This window comes from Capra hircus, unplaced genomic scaffold (assembly GCF_001704415.2).
Source record: "Capra hircus breed San Clemente unplaced genomic scaffold, ASM170441v1, whole genome shotgun sequence".
Classification (NCBI taxonomy): domain Eukaryota; kingdom Metazoa; phylum Chordata; class Mammalia; order Artiodactyla; family Bovidae; genus Capra; species Capra hircus.
In genome coordinates, this window is record NW_017215622.1 from 3,302 (window position 1) to 13,771 (window position 10,470).

The following is a 10,470-nucleotide window of genomic DNA, read 5'->3' on the forward strand; positions in this document are numbered from 1 at the left end:
TTTGTCAAGTCGGTTCTGAGCCTTTTAGGAGGAACCGACCTGAAGACAGAGTCCTTGGGTAAATACATAGTACATTAATGTTCCTTAAGACAAACATTTCCATAAGAAAAATACATTGCTTAGCTCAAGGTTTGAGAAGAGTTAAATTCAGGTGGAGCCAGGAGTCATCATGGCAACACAGAATTTTCAAAGAAACCTCCTTTTAAATTCGTATTGAGAAGGGGGAAAAATGCAACACTAGTTTGTTTCCTCCTGCCTCTTAAAAGAGAGATTTTAAAAAAGTCTGATACTTGCAGGCTATTTTCTCTGTCTGCAGACTCCTGGCCTTCTTGCCTGTTACCCTCTCTAGGCCCGTAGAAAGCAATAAACCCTCTCTAGGCCCATAGGAAGCAATACACAAGCGGACCATAACATACACGTGGAATGACAAGGGACTCCAAGGAGCCAAAACAATCACATGAGTCTGCAGTTCAAACATCCTCTGGTATGCTGTGCTAAGTTGCTTCAGTCACTGTCTTGACTGTCAGAGCCCGCCAGGCTCCTCGGTCCATGGGAATTTTCCAGGCAAGAATACTGGAGTGGGTTTGCCGTTCCCTCCTCCAGGGGATCTTCCCAATCCAGGGATCGAATTCCTGCATTGGTTGGGAGGTTCTTTACCACTAGCACCACATGGGGCAAAAGTGTCTAAATGGAGATCAGGGAAACCCAATTAGGAGAAGGGACTCAGAGACAAGGAAGTGAGGGCAGGAGATTCTTAGCCACATTCAGAGAAGCCCAGCAGGTAGTTCTGCAGGTGGAAGAGGGAGGAGGAAGCAGGCTGGAGCTGTGTAGAAGATGAAAGAGGGAACTAAAGCAGGGGCCCCCAACCTCTAGGATCGAATGCCTGATGAACTGAGGTGGAGCTGATGAAATAATAGAAATAAGTGTTTGGTCACTCAGTCATGTCCAACACTTTTGTGACCCTGTTGACTGTAGCCACAAGACTCCTCAGTCCATTGAATTCTTCAGGCAAGAATACTGGGAGTGGGCTGTCATTTCCTTCTTCAGGAGATCTTCTCAACCCAGGGGTTGAACCTGGGTCTCCCACACTGCAGGTAGACTCTTTACCAACTGAGCCACCAGGGAACAGAAATAGAAATACAGTGCACAATAAATAGACTGCACTTGAAATATCCCAAAACCTTCCCCCACCCCTGTCTGTCAAAAAAAATTGTCTTTCAAAAAAAACTCCCTGAGGTCAAGGAAGGAACTTCAAGTGTACTCAGCTGTCCCAGGTTGCTGGCTTAGGGAGATGCTGAAGCAGCGGTGTCCCAAGAGGTAGACCCTCCCTTGTGTGGGGTCCTCAAAGACCTCCGAGAGCCTTGGTGATGATCGGAGAGATTTGTTTCATTTTTTTAATATCCTTGTGGGTTAAACTTAAAACTTATCAGTTCTGTTACAGGCCTTCCTAAGAAAAAGTTTTCTTTCTTTACTGATGCATGAAGTACCAACTATGATGATCACTGTTCTAATATATATCATAATGTTGCTGACACTATAGATATAATTGTGTTAAATTGAACTTGTTCAATAAAAATGATGACACATCTGATCTGTGTTCAGCACTTTCCAAGGGTTGGGGAGTACAATGAAAATACTCCATAAGATGCCCAGCTGGTAGGCACATTCTTTAAAAAAGCCTTTTACATTTCCACCAATAGTTTATTCTCAATGTCAACACTTGCCAATTAATGACCATGCTGGGTAGGAAGCTCATTAAAAACCCAGGAGCCAGGGTTCCTTGCCAGAGTCCAGCCCTGGTGGATCCAGGGAATTCGAAGCGGGGACAGCGTTGGCAAGGAAAAACTTATTTATTTATAAATATAAAATTAGATTAGGAAGAAATAGTATAGTAGGAAACTTAGGTGGAGTAAAACAGGCTGAATAACTTGGTTTACGGGGAAAAGCAATAAAACCTCGAGACAAGAGGTTTGCACCATCTATATTAGGCCACCGGCACCCACTTGAATATCAAAGGATGCCCCACCTTAGGCTCCCTTTCACGTGGGTCTTAGAAGCCAGGGCAAGTAAATATATGTGGTGAGCCTCCCCACTCCAGATGGGAATTCAGCAAAAAAGGGGGAGAAAAGAAAGACATGGGGAAGCCCAGTATCGGTGCAAGACTCCAAAGACTCCACTTTCAAAATCAGCTTATATACCCCAAGTTGTACATAAAGAAATAATGGAATATGCAGAGTTATGCAGGGGCAGCAGGCCTGACCCTCACTGAGACCAGACTTTCTTTTTGCATATCTTCCCGTATACAAAAGGTCTCAGGTGGATTACATTATCTTCTGGCCAAGAGGCCTGTTAACATTTTTATGGCTCTCTTCCTGGATAATTGTCTATCAACCAGAAAACTCCTTTTCCCTAGAAGTGTTTTTTCTTTACTCTGCATCATCCTCAAAGTACTAAATAAATTACATCCCTGTAGAACAAAGATGCAGTGGGTTATAACAAAGAAAGTACTTAACTCAAAGATCTAATGTTGCTAATACCAGGTCTACTACCTGTTTTTCTAAATACCAACTATATCTACAAATAAAAGATATGAAAATTTGGCAGCAAGTGTTGGCTCAACAAATGAAACCTTTAATCAGTCCTATTCTAATGATTTTAGACTCCTCGGAAGCCCCTACATTCCTAGGATGTTTTAAGCTTCCTGTGCCTCCCGCAGTTGGGAGGCTGCAAACAATCACATGAGCAGCTGTACGAGTCCTGTAGGAAGGCTAGAAAGTCATCAGAGGGGTTTTGGGATTGAAACACCCTTTCAAATGCAGAAAACTAATGCCCTGAGTTAACTTTTTCCAGAGTGTGTCAGAAGAGTGTAAAAGTACAAGGCAGGCAGATTCTTATTTTGGGGGTACATGCTCAGGAAATACCAGGGGTAAAACCTGAGGCTTGACTCGCCTTGCCCATCAGGCCTCTGCCACATGACCTTGTCACGGGTGGGATTCCTCACACTGGCTCCTGGCAGTCCCTGGAAGGGTATCCCATTCTCCCTTCCTCCACCCTCTCTAGGTCTCAGTTTCCTCATCTGTAAAATCATGGACTACTGGGGTCCAGGCTTGGTGGATCAGGGAATTCGAAGCAGGGACGGCATTTGTGATTAGATAAGGTTATTTATTTAGAGATAGAGAGATTAGGAAAGAATAGTGTAGTGGAGAAAATAGAGGAGAAAAGAGGTTGAAATTCCTTGGTTTACACAGGAGACCAATAAAGCCCCGAGACGAGGGACTTGCACTGTCTACGTAGGCCACAGGCGCCCACTTGAATAGTGGAGGGTGCCTCGCCTTGGGCTCCCTCTCGTGTGGGTCTTGGAAGCTCGGGGAAAACAAGTATACACAGCGAGCCTCTGTGCTCCAGATGGGAATTAGCCTGAAAATGAAAGAAAGAAAAGAAGACACGGGGGAAACCAGTCTTTCCAGTAATTGGCCCATCTCTTAATTTTTCAGGAAAGTTTTTATACTTTAAGTTGTACATAGAGATCAATGGATAATACAAAGTCATGTGGGGTCAACAGACCTGACCCTTATCGAGACCAGGCACTCTTTATGCATGCATACAAAGGTCTTAGGTGGTTTTACATCATCTCTGGCCAGGGGGCCTGCTAACATTTTATGACCCTTTCTTTCTGATAATGGTCAGTCAACCATAAAACTTATTTTTTCCAAGGGTGATTTTTCTTAAACCAGGCACCACACTCTGAAGGCACCAGATAAAGTTGCATTCCTACAGGGCAAAGGTGCAGTGGGCTATAATCAAGAAAAGAATCTACTAGCCTAAGGTCTAACGTGATTAATATCAAAGGTTATTACTTATTTTCCCATATGCCAGTTATATCAATTAATGTATATATGGGACAAGGGATATGGAGACTTGGCAGCAAATATTGGCTCAACAATGAAACCTTCCACCAGTATATTTCTAACAATGCACTAATACTACACTAATAATTTCTAACTTCTCAAAAGACTGTATTTAGAAAGTTTACAGCGTCTCGTGCCTCTCACGGTTGGGAGGCTGTGAACAATCATATGCGTGGTTGTAAGAGGCCGGATAAACTTGCCAAGCAGGCTAGAGAGCCATCAGAGGAGTTTTTGGACTGGAACACTCTTGTTATGCCAAGGAGACTTATTAACCGGAGCTCTAAGTTAACTCTTTTCAGAGAAAGGTGATGGGGGATAGCCTCCGGTTAATGTCAGAAGAGTTGGTGAAAGGCATAATGAAATAAGGCAGAGAGACAATTTTTGGGGTGGATGCTCAAGAAGGTCCAGGGGGGTTCCCTCGAGGCCTGTTCTCGCCTTTGCCTGTCAGGCCTCTTCCTCGTGACCTTTGCCACGAGTGGGATTCCCCATGCTGGCTCCCGGCAATGGACAACTGACTATAATTCATTCCTGGAACCCAAGCCTATCAAGAGGGATGGGAAATATTACTCCAAGGCTTGAATGATAGACCAGATTTAAAGAAAAATGTCATCGCTGCTTTTCAGTCAAACAGATAAATACAATGAAGGAAGGAGTCCCTGGCCCTAAGGGATCTGCCTAGGGGTCTAGTCTGGGAAGTTCTTACACATCAGGAGATGGCTCCAAGCTGGATTTCCACAAACATGAACATCCATGAAAAGGGCAAGCTTGCAGAGCTCTGTGCCCCTCAGCCACAGGAAGAGACTGCCTCCCGACAGCCAGCAGCATTTACAAGTGACCTCCTAAGGCCTTCACCAAACTACAGGGGCACCTCTGGGCTTTCTGTTTCCCTCACTTTTCTGACTCTTTTCTTAAAAGAAAACCCTCACATTTCTTCATAGAATGCAACAGTGGAAGGAAAATAGGCCTTCAATTTTTAGACCTCAATTTGCTAAAAAAAAAACTTGGAGCTTCTTTTTTAATTAAAGCACTACATAATTTAAAATTTTTACATGTTCTATTTATTGAGTTCTAAAACACCACACTTATTGCACAGGGTCCCCATGTAAGGCCCCCTCTCAGCAGGACAGCCACAGATTCCACCATTAAAGTGCAGCAATGTGCCCTCCTCCCTTTTTTTCTGCCTGAGTGGCCACCAGTTTTTTAAATCCATGCACTGTACTAAGTTTCTAGGGTGCAATTTGTGCACCCTTCCCTGTTCCATCCCAGCAGGTGGTCAAGGGCCCTCTGGGATGCAAACTGCTGGTAGCAGGGCTGGGCCAGCCGGCCAGAGTATAGGTTGTGGAGTCCCAGCAGGTGAGATCACCAGGCAGGGTCAATCCCTTGTACTTCCTGGGGACCTCGCTGCAGGCTCTAGGCTGCTTTGGAAAACTACGTGGGTCTGAGCTTTATGCGAAGGGGTAAAGTGGTAAAGGCCTTGACCCCAGTGACAAGGCCTTTCTGTGACCACCAGTTTAGGGGACTCCGAGACTGTGCAACAGAGAGGGCAGAATACGGGGTTCCCTGCTCCACCCTGTGCCATGGAGCCCCAGTTCCTTTACCTGTGGTCCGCACCCCTCCGCTCTGCTCACTGGATGCTGATCGATGGGGACCCAGGAGCCTCCGAAATGGGCGTTCCCAGCCACAATGGAGACCCCTGAGACCTGGGACCCACAGTCTAGCGGCTCTCCGCCCCCAACGTGGGCCAGGTGTGCTCTGCCCATACGCCCACTTTCAGGAGAGGACTACGAGCCTCGCTACTGCCACCAGGTGAAATCCATCCAGGAGAAAACCCACCCCACTGAGACAACCCAAGCTTTTTATCAGCTGTGAAGTGAGGTCGTCCAGTCATGTCAAACTCTTTGTTACCCCATGGACTGTAGCCTACCAGGCTCCTCCATCCATGGAATTTTCCAGTCAAGAGTACTGGACTGAGTGGCTTGCCATTTCCTTCTCCAGGGTATCTTCCCAACCCAGGGATCGAACCCGGGTCTCCCGCAAGGCAGGCAGACGCTTTACCATCTGAGCCACTAGGGAAGCCCCACACACTAGGTACCTGGAAAGGGGGAAGTGGGCGAGGGTCACGGCGCGCCCCACGGGACACCGCCCCTACATCAACCACCACCATGTCCCCACCCGCGGGCCTCAGGGCTGCTGGCCCATGACACTTGGGGCCCCACCGTGCGCTGGTTGACAGCAGCATGGAGGTCCCCACCGATGCCAGATGACCACCCTCACATCCCCCCGAAACAGGGCAGAGCCCTCCCCCACCACCTCACACACCCATACTGCTGACCCCCCGACCCGGTCCTCTCCCCTCAACTACCGGGGCCCCCTACCAGCGCCTCAGGCACCCTTCTCCCCCCAACCACCAAGGGCAGAGGCAAGGGGCTCCAACAGGAAGTGTGGCTCCAAGCGGGGCAAGGGACACGACAGAGGTGAGAGGACAAGAGGGCGGGAGAACCAGACAAGACAGCCGCAGGATGCGTGGGGAAGGGGGATTGGGAGCAAGCCCCGAGACTCGGAGGGGGTGGGGAGGCACCTGGTGACCACGTGGTAGGCCCAGAGCAGCGCACACCAAAGACCGGCCAAGGCAGACCCGTCCAGGGCCAGTGGTGGGAGGCGACAGGCAGGCACGCTGCCCTGTGGCAGGGAACCAACACCCGTCACGCCACACAGCCCACTGAGATGTGACTGGAGGATCCACGCCATGCGGTCCGTGGCCAGGGGCAAGGCAGTCGTGGCTGGCGCCACAGGCAAAGGCGCAGGGGTGGAATGGGGGTGGCTGAACACCCCCAGCCCCGCCCTGAACCATCAGACCTAACCTCTAAGGAACGTGGCCAGGGAGGTCCAGCAGAAGAGGGACACCAGAGAGGGTGCCAGTGGGCGGGGGCTATGGTGGCACCTGGCCGGGGATGGAGGTGCAGAGGAGCAGGTGGGAAGGTGGAGGAGAGCTGCCTTTCCCACCCGACCCCCACTATGCACGCCGCCCCCCACCTTCTCGCGCGGGCCCCTCATCCCCTACCACTGGAAAAGCCACCGGGCCCAACCGCCCGCCCAGGGCGCGCCACCTTCCAAACGTCTTTCCCTCCCTACCTTCTTATCCAGCGCTGCACGGTTGGAGGAGAGGCTCACAAGCTGGGCTGGGCGAGGCGAGGCCACTGCACTGCTCTTGGAACAGACCAGGTTAATGATCCTTCCGCAGGTTCAGCTACGGAAACCTTGTCAGCTGATCTGTCTACAATTTAGGTATAAAACTATGACTACAGAAAAGAAAGATGACCTGACCTAGGATGGACATGATATTCTATAGAACCAGAGAAAATTGGTTAAAATAAATTTTTTTTTCTTTTTTGCCGGGGGCCAGCGTGAGGAATTCCGCCCGTGGCAAAGGTCATGAGGAAGGAGGCTTGGCATACGCAAAGGCGTGATCAAGCCTCAGGAAACCCCCTGTTCCCGAGCATCTAACCCCCAAACCAGAGTCTGTTTTATGTTCTCACCTACACCTCTGACTTTACGGGGGGCTCTCCCCCATAACTGTTTCTCTCGGAGAAGGAGTAAACGTGCAGCTCCAAGGCAATAAAAATTCTTGGGCGTGACAAGAGTGTTTCAGCTTGCCGACTCCTCTGAAGGTTATCTAGCCCACCTGTATAGGTTTGTCCGGCCACATGTGATTGTTTACAGCCTCCCAACCTGAGAGGCACGAGATGTTTTAGACTTACTAAAGGCAAATTCTTTTGGGGAGTTAGAAACTTGTTAGTATAGTTGGTTAGGAATTATATTGGTGAAGGGTTCTTCATTTGTTGTGTCAATAATTGCTGCTAATTCCCTGCTCTGGGTGGGACAAGGATGTCTCAGGTCAAACCTCTCTGCTGACAGACTAGCTTGTGTGACAGGATTATCCATACTGCTGCCTCTAGGCACATGATTGTTTACTACCTCTCAACTGTAAACAGCACAGAGAGTTTTGGAGTATTTTGAGAGTCTTAATTAGCATAGGACCTTTTCTTCTTGTTGAGTCAATGATTGCCGCCAGGCCTCCATATCCTTGGACACCTGGAATATACTAATCAATGTATTTGGAATATAGCAAAGGAAATATAGTAGTTTTTGATGTTAGTGATACTAGACTTTTTGAGTTAATGGATTTTCTCTTTTGTAATAGATCACTGTACTTTGTCATAAAACATTGTGTCCTTGCTATGTAAGAATGTAACTTTATCATATCTTAAGACTAAATAGATCTTAAGGGGAGCGTTGGTGAAAGGATTTTCATTTATGGGGCTGATATTTGCTGCTAAATCTCCATATTCCCTACCCTTATAATGAATATAACTAACATATAGGAGAAATAAGTATTAACCTTTAAGCATATAGGAGAAATAAGTATTAACCTTTAAGACTAATCATGTTAACCTTGGGTTAAATAAATTCCTTTCTTGATTGTAACTCACTACACCCTCACCCTATAGGAATGTAACTTTATTTGGAGGGTGGTGCCTGGTTTAAGAAAAAACACCCTTGGAAAAAATAAGTTTTTGGTTATCAGAAAGAAAGGATCATAAAATGTTAGCAGGTCTCACTCATGGCCAGAAGATGATGTAATATCCCTAAGACCTTTTTTATGCATTTATGTGAAGCACCTGATTTTGATAAAGGTCAGGACCGCCGACTCCCACGTGACTCTGTATTCATCCCTATGTGTAACAAGAGGTATATAAGCAAACCCAAAAATAAAGAAATCGGATCAGTTTTCCGGAAAGACTGATTCCCTCATGTCGTTCTTTTCTGCTCCCCATTTTTCGGGCTGAATTCCCATCTGGAGCGTGGGTGCCCTCCAAGTCTACTTATTCGCCCCAGTTTTCAAGACCACGCGAGAAGGAGCCCAAGGAGGGGCACCTTCCGATATTCAAGTGACACCGGTGGCCCAACGTAGATGGTGCAAATTCCTTGTCTTGGAATTTTATTGGTATCCCACGTAAACCAAGTTATTCAGCCCCCTTTTTTTCTCTCCTACTATTTTCTGGCCGAATTCCCATCTGGTACATGGGTACCCACCAAGCCTACTAATTTTGCCTGGGCTTCTAAGATCGGACCGGGGGGGCCTCAGTGCCACCTCTCCTTCTGGAGAACGGAAAGACGCCTGCGGCCTGCGTAAGTGGTGATTGGTATCCCATGTGAACCAAGTTATTCAGCCTCCTTTTCTCCACTAATCTTCTAATCCCTTTCTATCTGTAATTAAACAAGTCATTTCCAGAGACGCCAACTCCGTCCCCACCTTCGAATCACCCTGGATCCACTGGGGCTGGACCTCGGTACTTTTTCTTGGAAACTGTAAAGCTGGTTCTTTGCAAATGCAATTAAAAACAATTAGCTTCCTTTCTCGCCCCCCGTCCATCTTGGTGGCTGCTCTTGGTTGGGGGAGTCCCGCATCTAAGGCAGGAAGATGGTGGCCGCAAAGAAGACGAAAAAGTCAGTGGAGTCGATCAACTCTAGGCTCCAGCTGGTTATGAAAAGTGGAAAGTACGTGCTGGGGTACAAACAGACTCTGAAAATAATCAGACAAGGCAAAGCGAAACTGGGCATCCTCGCCAACAACTGCCCAGCCTTGAGGAAATCTACAATAGAGCATCACGCCATGTCGGCCAACACTGGAGCCGTCACTGCAGTGGCGATGATCCTGGCTCGGGCACAGCGTGCGGAAGGCACTGCAGAGCATGCACACTGGCGGCCGTCGGTCCAGGAGACTCTGATGCTCTTAGAAGCCAGGCCAGAGCGGTGAGAAGCAAGCCATGCGCAATTTCTTTAATAAAACTGGCCAGAGCTTGCTTTAAAAACACTGTAAACAACACACACACACACACACACACACACACACACACACACACACACACACACAATTAGCTTGTTAAAAAGCCTGCCTAGGGCCAAGCTTGAAGTTAACCCTTGCCTTGAAAAACACTGTGCACTTTGCCTGAGACCTTAGCCTTCAGTAGAAGAGAACTTCAAGCCCCCCCCCAACAAAAACGAGGTCAAAGAGATATTTTAAATCTTAGGCGGAAAACTAGAAGATCTCTGTCTGTCTATGTGGATTTACGTATGTCTCAGTGTGAGTCTTCTGCTTTTTGATAACATTGTTGAAGTTGTGAGTTCTTATTTAAATAATCTAAAGAAAAGGAAACACATACAAATCAAACAATTCTAAATACAAGAAAAAAATTGACCTAAATGAATTTTGGATTCATGTAAACTGGGAAATAATCAATATTAAATATATAATATTTATTTTTTCTAATATAGGCATGTCTATGAGTCATTAACATTAAGCATAAATTTTCATAGTGCCTAAGTTTACTATTAGTTAAATATTTCTATATTGTTATATCTGTCACAAGCTTTGTTACAGGAAGAGGGACCCCTTCCAGGCCCAAAACTGGGCTCTTGTCTAACACTCAGAAATGAATTGTCCAAGGAGACACATGTGCTGACAAAGCAAGAGATATTACTGGAAAGGAAAGGACACCCA

General features: G+C 47.1%; 1 pseudogene; it reads left to right on the top strand.

Moving 5' to 3' along the window:
- Positions 1–9,354: 9,354 nt before the first annotated feature.
- On the top strand, positions 9,355–10,053 carry LOC108635433 (annotated as a pseudogene).
- Positions 10,054–10,470: the final 417 nt, after the last annotated feature.